The following is a 16,592-nucleotide window of genomic DNA, read 5'->3' as shown; positions in this document are numbered from 1 at the left end:
AGGCATTCAAATTGGAAAGGAAGAAGTCAAAATTTCATTATTTGCAGATGACATGATCCTATACATAGAAAACCCTGAGAGATCTACAACGAAGATTCTAGAACTCATAAATGAGTTTAGTAAAGTCGCAGGTTATAAGATCAATGCGCAAAAATCAGTAGCATTTCTGTACACCAATAATGAGCAAGATCAGGAGGAAATCAAGAAACAAATACCATTCACAATAGTAAATAAAAAAATCAAATACTTAGGAATAAATTTAACTAAAGAGGTAAAGAACTTATACACCGAGAACTATACAAGATTGTTCAAGGAAATCAAAGAAGACCTAAATAAATGGAAGACTATTCCTTGTTCATGGATAGGAAGACTGAACATTATTAAGATGTCTATCCTACCAAAACTGATCTACACATTCAATGCAATCCCAATAAAAATCAATGCAGCCTTCTTTAAGGAACTAGAAAAACTAACTATGAAATTTATTTGGAAAGGAAAGAGACCCCGAATAGCCAAAGACATACTGAAAAAGAAAAACGAAATTGGAGGAATCACACTACCTGACTTCAAAACATACTATAAAGCTACGGTGGTGAAAACAGCATGGTATTGGCATAAGGAGAGACATATAGACCAATGGAATCAAATTGAAAGCTCTGATATAGAACCTCACATATACAACCACATAATATTCGATAAAGCCACCAAACCCTCTCAACTGGGAGAGAGTGGCCTATTCAACAAATGGTGTCTGGAGAACTGGATAGCCATATGTAGAAGAATGAAAGAGGATTACCATCTCACACCTTATACAAAGATCAACTCAAGATGGATCAAAGACCTAAATATAAGAGCCAAGACCATAAAAACCTTAGAAAGCAGTGTAGGGAAACATCTACAGGACCTTGTAATAGGTAATGGATTTATGAATATCTCACCAAAAGCACGAGCAGCAAAAGAACTAATAGATAAATGGGACTTCCTCAAAATTAAAGCCTTCTGCACCTCAAAGGAGTTTGTCAAGAAAGTAAAAAGGGAGCCCACACAGTGGGAGAAAATATTTGGCAATCATATATCTGATAAGAAACTTATAACTTGCATATATAAAGAACTCCTACATCTTGAAAATAAAAAGATAAACAATCCATTTAAAAAATGGGAAAAAGACTTAAACAGACACTTCTCCGAAGAAGAAATACAAATGGCAAGAAAGCACATGAAAAAATGTTCCAAATCTCTAGCTATCAGGGAAATGCAAATCAAAACCACAATGAGATACCATCTTACACCCATAAGATTGGCAGCTATGAAAAAAACAGAAGAATACAAGTGCTGGAGAGGATGTGAAGGAAGGGGAACACTCATCCACTGCTGGTGGGAATGCAGAAGGATCCAACCATTCTGGAGAACAGTATGGCGGTTTCTCAAAAAACTAGCCATAGATTTGCCATATGACCCAGCAATACCACTGCTGGGAATATACCCAGCAGAACTGAAAACAAGAACACAAACCAATATATGTACACCAATGTTCATAGCAGCATTGTTCACCATTGCCAAAAGTTGGAATCAACCCAAATGCCCATCAACAGACGAGTGGATCAATAAAATGTGGTATATACACACAATGGAATACTACTCGGCTGTAAGAACAAACACACTACAAACACATGTGATAACATGGATGAATCTTGAGAACCTTATGTTGAGTGAAGCAACCCAGACATTGAAGGACAAATACTACATGACCTCAATGATATGAAATAAACAAGCTGCCCTAGATAGCAAGAGACTGAACGATAGGCTGGCAGGAAATCGGAGGGTGGAGGAAGGATATGAGCCGATGTCTGCAGGGGTGGAATTTAAGACGAGATGGTGGTAAGTATGAACACAAAGAAGAGATAAAAGGGGGGCAAGGGGTTGCCTTTGCTTGGGGCTTTGCGGGTTTGAGGGTGGCTGGGGAGGGACGGGTGGGTAACGTTGCCCAAAAGTGGGGGGAGGGAGGGGTAGCATACGAACCAGGAGAGGGTCAGGTGTTGGTGGAGAGTAAAATGCCGAGAAAATCATATCAAAATATAATAAAGAGGGTTACCTGTTTAGAATGCTCGGAGGGGAGGGTCTGATGCAGGACGGGCTCCTGGGGAATGTCTAAATGCTCATTCTGCCAGAGTGGGTGACACCATGGGGTAGAAACCCAAGTAGTGAGAGTGGGGGTGGACCCACATCCTGGGGAGGACTAATGCCATCCAATAGAGGGAACTGTATCCCTTGAGAGAAAGGGTGGCTCCCAGGGCATTGGGGCAGTTGAGCAAGTTAGGCCCTGAACACTATTCCATCTATCTCTGGAAGTGGCTCCTCAGGAAACGGAGGTTGGCTATCACTGAGGGCACCAAGGTGGAAGGGAAAATGGACGTTAAATATGTGGAACCAAAGTAAATGGGGGGTAAGAGAGGAGTTTCTTGAGAGTACACAAGGATGGATATAAAACATGTAATATTACACCATAACATATAGGAGATGACAGACTGATAATGTAAACCATAATGTAAAACATAGGATAACTAAAAATGTAAAGAACTGTGTATCCTAAAGTATGCACCATAATGTAAACACAGATGTCACCTTGTTAGAAAGCTAATGTCTCAGACTCTGTACATCACTTTAAGTAAATATGATATGAATAGGGCGTAAGAGTATCACTGTGGAAGGGAAAAGGTTTTCTGGTGGATGTGTGGGAGTGCTGTATATTATATATATACATTGCTGTGGTCTAGGACTCCTGTGAAGAAAAGCTGAATAATTAGGGGGGGGGGGGGAAAGAAAAAAATAGGATGTGGAATTTTTTCAAGTCAACATTCTTTATCTAAGTTCTTTATCTAACTTTATCCAAGTACTTTATCTATCCTTTAAACTCATCGCTATATGCCATTCCCTAGTAAGGGACCATGACATTATATTGGGCTTCAAATTTCGGGGAGTTCTGGATCACAGAGTGTTTCAACAATGGCAATGGAGGGATACTGGTATGGGATACCAATGACAGGTGATATATGACTGACAGGGAGCTGTACAGAACATATGTCCAGGGTGCATGGTAATGTTTGGATATACTCATAGTGGCAACAATTAAAAACCACAGTAGGGGGGGTACTGGGTTCCTGGCCAGTGGTGCTCTGTCGTGGTCCCTAGGGGAGCAGCGACAGTCTCCCAGGTACAGTGGTGGGGACCGGGAGGGAGTGAGGGTTCAACAGTGAGCCCCTGATACTAATGACTATGCTTGTGAGCTGATAAACCCAAAATAATAACAAGGCCTAGAGCAACTTTGTGCCTGGGAATTTCCTTCTGTCAGCCTTCATGTTACTCAAATGTGGCCAGTCTCGAAGCCAAACTCAGCATGTAAATGCAATGCCTTCCCCCCAGCGTGGGACATGACACCCGGGGATGAGCCTCCCTGGCAACGAGGGACCACTATCAACTACCAACTGATGATGCAACTGGAAAATGACCTTATACGGAAGGTTCGATGCGGATCAGCAGAATATCCATGTCTACATAAAATACCATGACTTTAAAATGCTGTTTGACCTAAAGTAAGGGGGAAATGGAAAGGAGAAATGAGTTTATATGGCTACGAGTTTCTAAAAAAGAGTCTGGAGGCTGGCAGAAGGTTTGCCCTCATGCACAACTGAGCAGAGTCAGAGAGACAGATAAAGCAGATACAACCCCCAGATATTGGTTCCTTTGAGGGCTAAAGAGACCCATGGGAGTTATGGTCATGGCCGATGGGGTTAACTACCAGGGCAGATGGCCCCTCTTTGGAAATGGTGTTTATGTGTGATGAATCTGGACTCAGATGGGATCTCCCTTCATAAGACTTTCATGCTAATGTGCTGGAGGTGCAGTTAATGTTGGGGTTTAAGATATATTTAGGGGATTTGAATCTCTGGACTGACAATGTGATAGCCAGATCCTGAGCCTCAACAGACTCCAGCACCTACAATCTGATTTATTGGACTTACCACACTCAGCTAAGATGGAGGTGAAGAAGGACAACCACCACACCATGGAGCCTAGAGTGATTACAACTGAAAATGGGAGGATTGCATCCAGCATCCAGGTGGAATCTGAGCCTCCTCTTGACATAAAGGTGCAATGGACACAACCAATCCAGTGTCCACATAGAAGAGGTGGCATTGGATTGGGAAAAGTGGACATAATGGACAAAGGGTATGGGGAAAGGCAGGAAGAGATGAGAGGTGGAGGCGTCTTCGGGACATGGAGCTGCCCTGGATGCTGCTTCAGAGGTAATCACCGGACATTGTAAATCCTCACAGGGCCTACATGATGGAATAGAGGAGAGTATGGGCCATGATGTGAACCAATGTATATGAGGTGCAGAGGTGCCCAAAGATGTACTTACCAAATCCAATGGATGTGTCATGATGATGGGAACGAGTGTTGTTGGGGGGGGGGGGAGAGGGGGGGTGGGGGGGTGGGGTTGAATGGGACCTCACATATATATTTTTAATGTAATATTATTACGAAGTCAATAAAAAATAAAAAAATTAAAAAAAAAAAAAAAAAAAAGAATGTTGACTTGAAAAAATTCCACATCCTATTTTTTTCTTTCCCCCCCCCCCTAATTATTCAGCTTTTCTTCACAGGAGTCCTAGACCACAGCAATGTATATATATAATATACAGCACTCCCACACATCCACCAGAAAACCTTTTCCCTTCCACAGTGATACTCTTACGCCCTATTCATATCATATTTACTTAAAGTGATGTACAGAGTCTGAGACATTAGCTTTCTAACAAGGTGACATCTGTGTTTACATTATGGTGCATACTTTAGGATACACAGTTCTTTACATTTTTAGTTATCCTATGTTTTACATTATGGTTTACATTATCAGTCTGTCATCTCCTATATGTTATGGTGTAATATTACATGTTTTATATCCATCCTTGTGTACTCTCAAGAAACTCCTCTCTTACCCCCCATTTACTTTGGTTCCACACATTTAACGTCCATTTTCCCTTCCACCTTGGTGCCCTCAGTGATAGCCAACCTCCGTTTCCTGAGGAGCCACTTCCAGAGATAGATGGAATAGTGTTCAGGGCCTAACTTGCTCAACTGCCCCAATGCCCTGGGAGCCACCCTTTCTCTCGAGGGATACAGTTCCCTCTATTGGATGGCATTAGTCCTCCCCAGGATGTGGGTCCACCCCCACTCTCACTACTTGGGTTTCTACCCCATGGTGTCACCCACTCTGGCAGAATGAGCATTTAGACATTCCCCAGGAGCCCGTCCTGCATCAGACCCTCCCCTCCGAGCATTCTAAACAGGTAACCCTCTTTATTATATTTTGATATGATTTTCTCGGCATTTTACTCTCCACCAACACCTGACCCTCTCCTGGTTCGTATGCTACCCCTCCCTCCCCCCACTTTTGGGCAACGTTACCCACCCGTCCCTCCCCAGCCACCCTCAAACCCGCAAAGCCCCAAGCAAAGGCAACCCCTTGCCCCCCTTTTATCTCTTCTTCCCACATGTTTTTTGATGGGTAGTAATTTTATAATCATTGTTTAAATGTATTTTGTAAATTATTTTAGGATTTCTTCTTTGACCCAAGAGTTACTTAATAACAATGGTTTCAAATTTTCAAGTGTGTGATTAAAGTGACATTTTGTAAAAACTGATTTCTTACCTATGTGTTGCAGTTAGTAAAAATACATAGTTTTTAATTGTGATGACATTTTGAAGTTTCAAGGAGTTAGTAAGAGGGCAAGTTTTGTAAATATTTCTGTGCTTGAACAGAATATATATTCTCCTTTTTCGCAGGTATATTTAAATCATGTATATCTGCATTCAATTCTTGTCTTCTTGACTAATAAAGCCACGTTAAAAGCTCTACTACAATGGTGTTTTTTTTTTATTTCACCAAGTAGTTTTGTTAATTTTAGCTTTACATATTCAGAAGATATGTTATTAGGTGAAGTTTGAATTTTATATGTTACTTGTGAATTGAACCTTTTATCATGATATAATGTACTCATTTACTCTAGTAATGTTTTTTGCCTTAAAGACTATTTTGTGTAATATAATAGCTATGCTTTTGCTTAGACTTCTATGGTAAATTTTCTTCAATCCTTTTACTTTCAATGTCTCTAAATCCTTATATTTTAAGCATATCTCTTGTAGGTGAGAAGAAATATTTTAAGCAAACTGCATGTAGGTGAATTATTTGTAAATATAGAAATTTAATTTTTGTCTTTCAAATAGAGCATTTGGGGAAATGTTCTTTTTTTATTACTCATATATTTAAATTATTTCTACCATGAGATATTTTGTTTATATGCTTTATATTGCAATTTTTTCTTCTTCAATATTCTTTAACTCGATATATTTTTATTTCCATTTCACCTTTTTTCATGTTATACCATTTATTTCTATTTTAATTTCATTTAAAAAATTTTTTTATCTTGCCTATGCAAAGATCTTTTGATACTTTAATGCAAGTCATGTAACATAATTTTACGGTGTTTTTACTTTTGTTTTTGTTTTTTTTTCTTTTTTGTTTTGTCATTTTGTTGTTATTGATGGGTTTTTTTGTTTGTTTGTTTTTGGTCCAGAATTTCATTTTAACATTTCATTTAACCTCAAGGGTGAGTTTTGTTAAAATTTATTATTTTCTTTGATAGCCATTCCTTCTTGCATCCCAATCCTTCCTTCTGAAACCATTTTACTTATTACTGAAATATATTCATTCACTGTTTCTTTAGTAAGGTTTTGCTTTGTTTTTGTCTGAACATAATATTTAATTTATATTCATTTTTTCAAGTCTTTTTAATTGCTGTTAACTATAGTCCATAGGTTACATTAATTGCATTTTCCCCACACTTCTCCACATTTCCACTACCCTGCAATAGTGACAGTACATCCATTCTAGTTCACAGAAGGACATTCTTGTATTTGTACTGTTAATAACAATCCTCATCCACCTCTGGGTTCACTGTTTTATTCAGTTCTTAGATTATTCTCTAGCTTTCTTTCAATTGACATTTACTTCCCTAGACTACAGTCCCATTTATAAACCAGCTGAATTAGTTTTACTCACTATAATGTGTTACTATCAACTCTACATTTCCGCACTTTTACAGTCAATTAAAACTTCTACGTACATTAAGCATCAGTATTCCTTCGCAGGTCTCCTCTTATCTCCTAATAACCTATATTGTAGGTTTTAACTCCATGCATTTTTTTCTTTGTATTTAGTTCATATAAGTGAGACCTTGCAATATTTGTCCTTTTGCATCTCGCTTATTCCTCTTAGCATAATGTTATGAGTTTGGTAGCGTTCCTTATTGTTCAATATTTTGGCAGAGCCTGAGTAAGATTGGTATTAATTCTTCTTCAAATGCTTGGTAGAATTCATTTGTGAAACTTGTTTGATGACTGTTTCAATCTCTTTACATATAATTGGTTTGTTGAGGTCTTCTATTTCTTCTAGGGCCACTGTAGATTGTTCATACATTCCTAGGAATTTTTCCATTTCATCTACATTATCTAGTTGGCATACAGTTGTTCATAGCATCCTCTTAAGATTTTTTTATTTTTGTGGGGTCAGTAGTAATGTCCTTGTTCTCATTTTTTATTTTATTTATTTGCATTTTCTCTTTTTCTTCTCTTTGTCAATCTCAGGGTTTGTCAATTTTTTTAGTCTTCTTGAAGAAACATCTTTTGATTTTGTTAATTCTCTCTATTGTTTTTTGTTCTCAACTTCATTTAATTTTGCAAAGATCTTTGTTATTTCATTCCATTTACATGCTTTGGGAATAGTTTGCTGTTCTTTTTCTAGTTCCTGTAGCCGTGTAGTTAGGTCATTGATTTTTAGCTCTTTTCTTCTTTTGTAATATAAGCATTGAGGTCTATAAATTTCCCTCACAGCATGTCCTTTGCTACATCCCAAAGGATCTAATATATTGTGTTCTCATTTTCATTCATCTCATGATATTTATTGATTTCTCTTGCAATCTCTTCTTTGGCCCACTGTTTACTTAAGAATGTATTGCTTAATCTTCATGTATTCATAAATCTTCCCTTTTTCCACCTCTTGTTGATTTCCAACATTATTCCATCATGATCAGAGAGAGTGCTTTGTATAATTTTAATCTTGTTGAATTTATTGAGATCTGCTTTGTGACCTAATATATGGTCTATCCTGGAGAAAGACCCGTGAGAACTTGAGAAGAACGTATATGCTGCTGTTTTGGAGTGCAATGTTCTGTATATGTCTATTAGGCTTAGTCCATTTATCATATTATTCAAGCTTCCTATTTCTTTATTGATCTTCTGCCCAGATGTTCTATCTAATGCTGAGAGTGGTGCATTGAAGTCTCCAACTATTATTTTAGAGGCATCTATTTCTCCCTTCAGTTTTGCCAGTGTTTGCTTTATATAATTTGGGGCATCTTGGTTAGGAGTGTATACATTCATGACTGTTATTTCTTCCTGGTGAATTGCTGCTTTATTGTCTCTAATAACAGTTTTGCTTTTAAAGTTTGTTTCATCTGATATAAGTATAGCTACTACAGCTTTTTTTTTTTTTGGTTACTGCATGCATGGAATATCTTTATCCAGCTTTTCTCTTTCAATCTATTGGTATCCTTGTGTCTAAGATGAGTAGACAGCATATAGATAGCTCATCTTTTCTTATTTATTCCACCAGTCTGTGTCTTTTGATTGGGGTTTAATCCATTAGTATTCACGGTTATTATGGAAAGGTAGTTCTTATTTCAACTATTTTGACCTTTGGGTTTTATCTGTTATATTTTCACCACTGTTTTTACACTTTCAGTTACTTTTACTGATATAATCTTTATTTCTAGGCTCTCTTCCAAGTCACTCTTGTCTTTTCTTTTTAGGCTGTGGCATATCCATTAGTATTTCCTGCAAAGCCTGTTTATTGGTTACAAGCTCTCTCAGTTTGTTTATCTGTGAATATGCTAAACTTCCTCTAATTTTTGAAAGACAGTCTTGCCAGGTATAAGATTCTTGCCTGGCAGTTTTTCTCCTGCAGTATCTTAAATATACCATACCACTGCCTTCTTACCTTCATGGTTTCTGATGAGAAATCGGCATTGAATCTTATTGGATATCCCCTGTATGCTCACTATCCTCTCGCTGCTCTCAGAATTTTCTCTTTGTCTTTGGCATTTGACATTCTGATTTGTAAGCGTCTCAGTGTTGGCCTATTCTGATTTATTTGGATGGGAGTATGTTGTGCTTCTTGGACTCATTTATCGATATCCTTCAATAGGGTTGGGAACTTTCTACCATTATTTCTTCAAATATTCCTTCTGCCCCTTTTCCCTTCTCTTCTCCTTCTGGGACACTCATGATACATATGCTTGCATGCCTCTTGCTGTCATTTAGTTCCCTGACACCCTGTTCAAGTTTTATATTCTTTTCTTCATCTGTTCATTTGTATGTTTGCTTTTGGAGGCCATGTCTTCAAGCTCACTGATCCTTTCTTCTGCCTTCTCAAATATACTATTATATGTCTGCAGTATATTTTTTATTTCATTTATTTTGACTTTCATTCCTATAGGATCTGCTGTTTTTCTATATATGCTTTCTAATTTTTCTTTGTGTTCACTCAGTGTCTTCTTAATATCCTTACTTTCCTTGGCTATCTCTTTGAATTTATCAAGGAGATTTGTTTGGCATCTATGATTAGTTGTTTCAACTCCTTTATGTCATCTGGATGCTTATCTTGTTTCTTTGACTGGGCCATAGCTTCCTGTTTCTTGGTATGGATTGTAATTTTTTGTTGGTGTCTTGGCATCTGGCTTACTAGATGTATTTATTCTGGGTCCAATTTCTCTCTTTAGTTTAGGGCTTTCTTGCCTTTTTCCCCTTGCTGGTTGTGTAGTAGGAGCTCAGGATTACTTGGTACTGTAAGCTGTGGAGGCTGAAGCTGCCTGCGTTGGCCCAGGAACTGATGAATCTTCTCCCACCTTTCTCTTCTGCCATTGTTAGGAACAGAGCTGCAGTTGTGTGTAGTAATCCAAGCCATGTAGACCAAGACTGTCTGTAAATGCCCAGAGAAACTGATGAAACTACACATCCCTTCCTCCCCTGCCTGTGGCAGGGATGGAGTTGCAGGGGTGGACAGAAATCTATGCCATGTAGGTCCAAAATGACCGTAGTTGCCCAGGTAGACTGATATAGCACAGGACCTTCTTCTCCTCTGCCAGGGGTAGGGATGGAATCTCCAGATTACCCAACAATCTAATCCGTGTGGGCCAAATATATCTGCAGTTGCCCTGAGAAGCTGAGGAGTACTGTTCCTTCTGTCCTTTAGGGGTTGGGGATGGAATCACAGTGCCCAATAGTTCAGTCCATGTAGGCCAAAAGTACCTGCCATTGCCTGGAGAGGATGAGAAGATACCAACCTCCTTCTATCCAATTGTGGGTGGGGGTAGGTCAATAGGCAGCTAACAGTCCAGTCTCTGTAAGCCAAAATTATGGATGGAAATACAGGTGTCTGAGTACTTAGTCTTTGCAGGCTAAAAGTGCCATGCAGTTCTCAGAGAGGCTGAAAAAACACCAGGTCCCTCCTATCATATGGGGTTGGAGGATGAAGATGGAATCAAAAGTGCTCAACAAACCAGTTCGTGGGGGTTAAAGGACCAGCAGTTGCCTGGAGAGGCCAAGGAAACACAACTCCCCTCCTGGCCTACTGGGGTACAGGGATGGAGCCCCAGGTGTCCAACTATTCAGTCTGTGCCAACCAACAACCCCTACAGTTACCCAGAGAGGCAGGTCCCACCAACTTCCTCCCTGCTGGAGGTTGGGCTGGGGCCTAGGATAGGGCTGCAATCTGATCTAGTTGGAGAAAAGCCATTCCCTACTGTCACTTCCTCCCCCAATTTGGGGAACTGGGGCTTCCAACTCCATCCATGGAATAGCTCTTGAGGCAGCTTTCATTGCCAGGGGAGGATGGCACTGGCCTCCATGGTATAGAGTGCTCTTCTCACACAATTTCACTGCAGATGGGTAGCCTCCTCCTTCCATTCTTTTAAGGACATTGCAGGATGCTCTTCTTGTCTCCTGGGCCCCCCTAATGGTGCTTTAGATAGTTCTGTCTAGATTACTAACTGCCCTGTAGGACAAGCTGACTCTTGGAATGCCTTTCTTTGCCACTATTTTCCCCCAACTCTCACTTACATTTTGTGTTTGCTTAAAAATGACTTTAACCCTTATTCCTGAATGTGGGGTTTAGGTGGACAAAATTCTGGCTGACATCTATTTTCTTTCTTCTTTGAAGATATCCTTTTAGCTATCTTCTGACTTCAACTTTTGCTTTTGAGAATTCAACTGTTTTGTTGTTCCTTCATAGAATGTCTTTTCTCTCTGGCTTTTTCTAAGATCTTTATCTTTACTGATCTGCAGAACCATTATATTATGTCTAGGTATATATTTCTTTTTAGTACTCCTATTGGGAATTCATTGCAACTTTCTGAATTTGAGAAATGGTGTCTTTATTAGTTCAGGAAAATTTTCAGCTGTTGTCACTTGGAATATTACCTTTGCTCCATTTTTTTTTTTTCTATTCTCTTCTTAAGAACTTTGAATAGACCTATAGTGACTGTATGAGTCAGCCAAAGGGGTGCTGATGCAAAATACCAGAAATTGGTTGGTTTTTATTAAGGTTATCTATTTGAGGTAGAAGCTTACAGTTATCAGGCCATAAAGCATAAGTTATTTCTCTCACCAAAGTCTTTTGCCGTGTGAAGGTGCAAGATGGATGCCGACATCTGCCAGGCTTCAGGTTACCTGGGTTCCTCTCTTCCTGGGGTTCATTTCTCTCTGGGTTCAGGTGCTCTGTTTTGTCCACAAGGTCAGCTGTAGACCATGAGGCTCTCTAGACTTTGCCTCTCTCTGCAAGGCCAGCTGTAGACTCCTAGGTGAATGGCTTGTTTCTCTTCCAGGGCCGTCTCTCTTTCCTCATGACCAAGCTCTTCTGTGTGCTTACTTCCCAGGGCTCCAGCTTCAAAATTCCAGCATTAAAACTTCAACCTCTGTTCTCTGTGGTGCAGTCTCTCTGTGAGTCCCTGCTCACCAAGGGGGTGGGGATGCAAGTTCCTACTGACGTGGACCAATTTAAGCCTGAGTCATTATTTAATCAAGTAAAAGTAAAACCTCTGAATCTGATACACTCTAATATGCCCAGAGGAAAAGACCCAGTTTACAAACATAACCCAATATTTCTTTTTGGAATTCATCAATAATATCAAACTGCTACAGTGACTTTTTCATATTTTACATTTCTTTATAGTTTTGTGCTGCATTCTGGGTATTTGTTAAACTCAGTGTACTTCTTCACAGATTCTCTTTTCAACCATTGGTAATTATAATTTGTATTTAACCCATCTATTGAGTTTCTCATTTTAGTGATGGTATTTTTTAGTTCTAAAAGTTTTATCTAGAAAATTTTTTAAACCTGGTTGTTTTTGATAATCTATTGTTCCATATCATACTTCTCTCTCCCCCATTTAAACCAAAATATTTTATATTCTTTATCTGATAATATCAATATCTGTAGTTCTTATGATATTATTTTGCAGTTTTACTCTTCTTTCTCTCTTACGCTAGCTACTTTCCTTATGTGGAAATTTTGCAAGGCAGAGAATTAAAATGCATTCCTTGAGAGATGATTTGCTCTTTTTTTCTGCAGGTAAATGTGGGCACTAATGGCCTATGATCACTTAATATTTCACTTATGGATTTTGAAGGCCAGATAAGTAATGTTAATTTCTTTCCCAAACTCAAGAATATGCTTATGTTTGGGGAATTTCAAGGGAACATTTTCTCTTTCTTTCCACTCTTTGTAGATTCATTGCCTAACTAGCAAATCATCCTACCATCTCCCTCTATATATTTTTTCTCTTTCTTTTCCCTTCTAATTTGACCACAGAGTGCCCTGTCTTTTAGGAGCCAGGCTCCCCATAATGGTTTCTGATTCAACCTCTCTTTATAGAGTGCTCTCTAAAGAGTAATTTATGTTTTCCCCATGCCTGTGCTTCACCAAATGTCAAACTATGTGCAGTTTCAGTGCTTCTCTAGATGTCTCCAAAAGCTCTTATTTTCCTGATAGGTCAGTCATGCATTTAAAAATTATTTTTCAAACATTTTACCCAATGAACACACCTAGTGCCCAGTCTGTTGTTTCTAAATATTATTCTGGAGAAATGGTTCAGGGAAAGGATGCAACATCTTGTACCAGAAAACAAGCAACTCTCAAAAAAATAGAGATGTGTCAAAAACAAAACAACACAGGAACCAATTTCAGAATAATTTAAGCATCAAAAAGAATCATTAATACAATTGACTGTAACCATTGAAAGTATAAAAATCTATGAATACACTGTTATCACAGAGTAATGGAGAAAGGAAACCATTTTTTGCCACCAAAGAAGAGATTAGTGATTAAAGAGAAAAAAGTTAAGCAGTTAGAGTACCTCTTTAGGAAGAAATACAGTTTAGCCCATGGGAAATGAGATAAAGCTCCTTTTTTCTGAACAAAAACTTCTGTTCAAATGTGTGAGGGTTAGGCTATTGGGTCAACTTGGCCAGGTAACTGTACCCAGTTGTTTGGTCAAGGAAGCAGTAGGCTAACTGTAATACAAAGGCATTTATGGCGAAGCGGACTTGGTCTAGTGGTTAGGGCACCCATCTACCACATGGGAGGTCCGCAGTTCAAACCCCGGGGCCTCCTTGACCCATGTGGAGCTGGCCCATGCACAGTGCTGATGCACACAAGGATTGCCCTGCCATGCAGGGGTGTCCCTGCATAGGGGAGCCCCATGTGCAAGGAGTGTGCCCCATAAGGAGAGCCGCCCAGCGCGAAAGAAAGTGCAGCCTGCCCAGGAATGGTGCCACACACACGGAGAGCTGACGCAACAAGATGATGCAACAAAAAGAAACACAGATTTCCATGCTGCTGGCAACAGAAGTGGACATGCAGCAAATAGACACAGAAAACAGACAACTGGAGTGGGAGGGGGAAGGGGAGAGAAAAAAAAATCTTAAAAAAAAACCCACAAAGGCATTTATGGACTTTAGTCACCATTGACTTTACTGCAGTGGTAAATCATAGATAGCTGGTTATAATTACATCAGTCAGGGAGATTGCCATCAGCAGTGGGTGAACCTTAACCCAATCAGTTGAATCCCTTAAAAAGGGAAGTGATTCCAGCATTGAGAGAGATTTTCCCAGCTCATCAAGAACTCATCAAGAATCTTCACTGGACTTTCATCAGAGCTCCTGGTTGCAGCCTGCCTGTGGAATCTAGACTTGTGCATCCCCACGGCTGTGTGAGAGACTCTGATTAATCTTTTACTATCAACAGATATCCCTTGTTGATTCTGTTTCCCTAAAGAACCCTGACTAATACAAAATGTAAAGGGAATGATAAAAGAAAACTATTACTTTGTAACCCTGAATAAAATAAATCAGACAAGTATTATTAGAAGCTAAACCCATTAGAGGAAATACTGTTGAGGAACAGGGCATTCACATGAGGGCTGCCAAAACAAATTAACATAAACTGGGTGCCTTAAAACAACAGAAATTTATTCTCACAGTTCTGGAGGCTATAAGTCAGAAATCAAGGTGTTGGCAAGGCTGGTTCCTTCTGGGAACTCTGAGAGAGAATTTGGCCTAGGCCTCTCCTAACCTCTGATAGCTGCCAGCAGTTCTTGGTCTTCTGGACTTGACTCCAAGCTGTACCTCCCTCCTCACATAGCATTCTCTCCGAGTGTGCCTCTGTGTCTACAAATCTCCCTGTCCTCATAAGGATACCAGCCATTGGACTCAGGGCCCATCCTGATCCAATGTGACATCATCTTAACTTGATTACATCTACAAACACCTATTTCCAAGTAAGGTCACATTTACCACTGGGGGTTAGAACATCAATGTATCTTTTGTGGGGACACATTTCAACCGATTACATCATCTTTTTAAAAATTTTTTCACTGACTGAAGCACAATATTTAAAGATCTAGCAATTAATGGAAGAACAATATGAAAAATAACTAAAAAGTTATGTTTAGTTTTTTTCCTGAAGAATAGTAATGTTTCCTTAGATATTAACCTACTGCTTATTTATAGTTGTCATTATATGAAAATACTAACTTAGCTGAGAAAAGTGCAAAATTCAAAATTTCTTTAAAATTTTCAAGCATATGATCATTCAGACAGGGGCAAATGACCATAATCATATGCATAAAGCTTTGTTAAGACCAACACAGACCTCCCATGATCATGTCTGGAGAATGGCTAGTATTCTACCAGCTTTGGAGATAGAAGGGACAGCAAGCCCAGCAGAGATGCCCACTCCATTCCCAGTTTACTCAGTAGCTGGTGATTGGAAGATACTCTGCAACAGTGTTCAAGCACCAGGCAGGAAAGCCTTCTTCCAGGACTCTTCTTAGACATGGTTCCACCTCTTTCTTGAAGGCATCATGGCTGCCCTCAGATCCCTCCTGAAGCCCAAGACCTTCAAAAAGAGGACTAAGAAGTTCTGGCACCTGTCAGACAGGTACATCAAAATTAAGCTTAACAGGTGCAAACCCAGAGGCAGTGACAACAGGGTGTGTAGAAGATTCAAGGGCCAGATCTTGATGCCCAACATTTGTTATGAAAGCAAAAAGAAAAAAAACACATACTGCCCAATGGCTTCTTACAGTACCAGTCTGCAATGTCAAGGAGCTGGAAGTGCTGCTGATGTGCAACAAATCTTACTGTGCTGAGATTGCTCTAAATGTTTCTTCCAAGAACTGCAAAGCCATCATGGAAAGAGCAGTGCCGCTGGCCATTACAGCCACCAATCCCAATGCCCGGCTGTGCAGTGAGGAAAATGAATATACAGTTTATTTACAAGTTTTATTTGTGTGAAAACCGTAACAATTAAAAAAACAAAAAAGACCAACACAGTGAGACTTAACAATAAAGGGCCTAAAGTAATGAATTTCTAGTTATAGTCTACTAAAATTGTCACTTAAAATCTTGACTGCCAATTAGTCTTTGACTCCTAGAGATGTTTAATTAAAGTCCTATGTTTAATTTATAAAATATAAGCTACCTTAAAACAAGCAATTCTCTCTAAAAAAGACTAATGGAATACAATGTATCTAAACAGTATATTCTCTATGGGTTTTTTACTCTTCATTTCTTTATAATTCAGCAAATGTTTTAAGCCTTCAAAGGAAAGACATTTCAAATAGTAGTGAAGACCTCTCTCCTTGCTAGGAATATCTGGATGACAGAATTCTAGATTAAACACACCTTATTCAAATAGCTTCTGTGTATCTGTTAAAGAGGAAACACTTCGAGGTAGAAGAATATTTTAGTTTCACCCTCATGTTTTTAATTTCTCATTCCAACAGTGACTGATCATAAAAACCATTGTTATTTATTAAGAGATGAGAATGAAATTCATATAATTCACATAATTGTAGAACATTCAACCTTCTTAAGGTAAAAAAAATTCACAAAATAATCTTAATAAATTACT

At 39.0% G+C, this 16,592-nt stretch overlaps 1 non-coding gene across 1 annotated transcript; it reads left to right on the top strand.

The window, feature by feature from the left end:
• Positions 1–15,326: 15,326 nt before the first annotated feature.
• On the top strand, positions 15,327–15,466 carry LOC111766042 (small nucleolar RNA SNORA7). The gene has a single exon (XR_002798208.1). It is a non-coding gene; the product is annotated as a small nucleolar RNA SNORA7 (small nucleolar RNA).
• The last annotated feature ends 1,126 nt before the right edge of the window (positions 15,467–16,592 follow it).

Source organism: Dasypus novemcinctus, chromosome 16 (genome assembly GCF_030445035.2).
Source record: "Dasypus novemcinctus isolate mDasNov1 chromosome 16, mDasNov1.1.hap2, whole genome shotgun sequence".
Lineage (NCBI taxonomy): Eukaryota > Metazoa > Chordata > Mammalia > Cingulata > Dasypodidae > Dasypus > Dasypus novemcinctus.
This window is presented reverse-complemented; position numbering and strand designations above follow the sequence as displayed.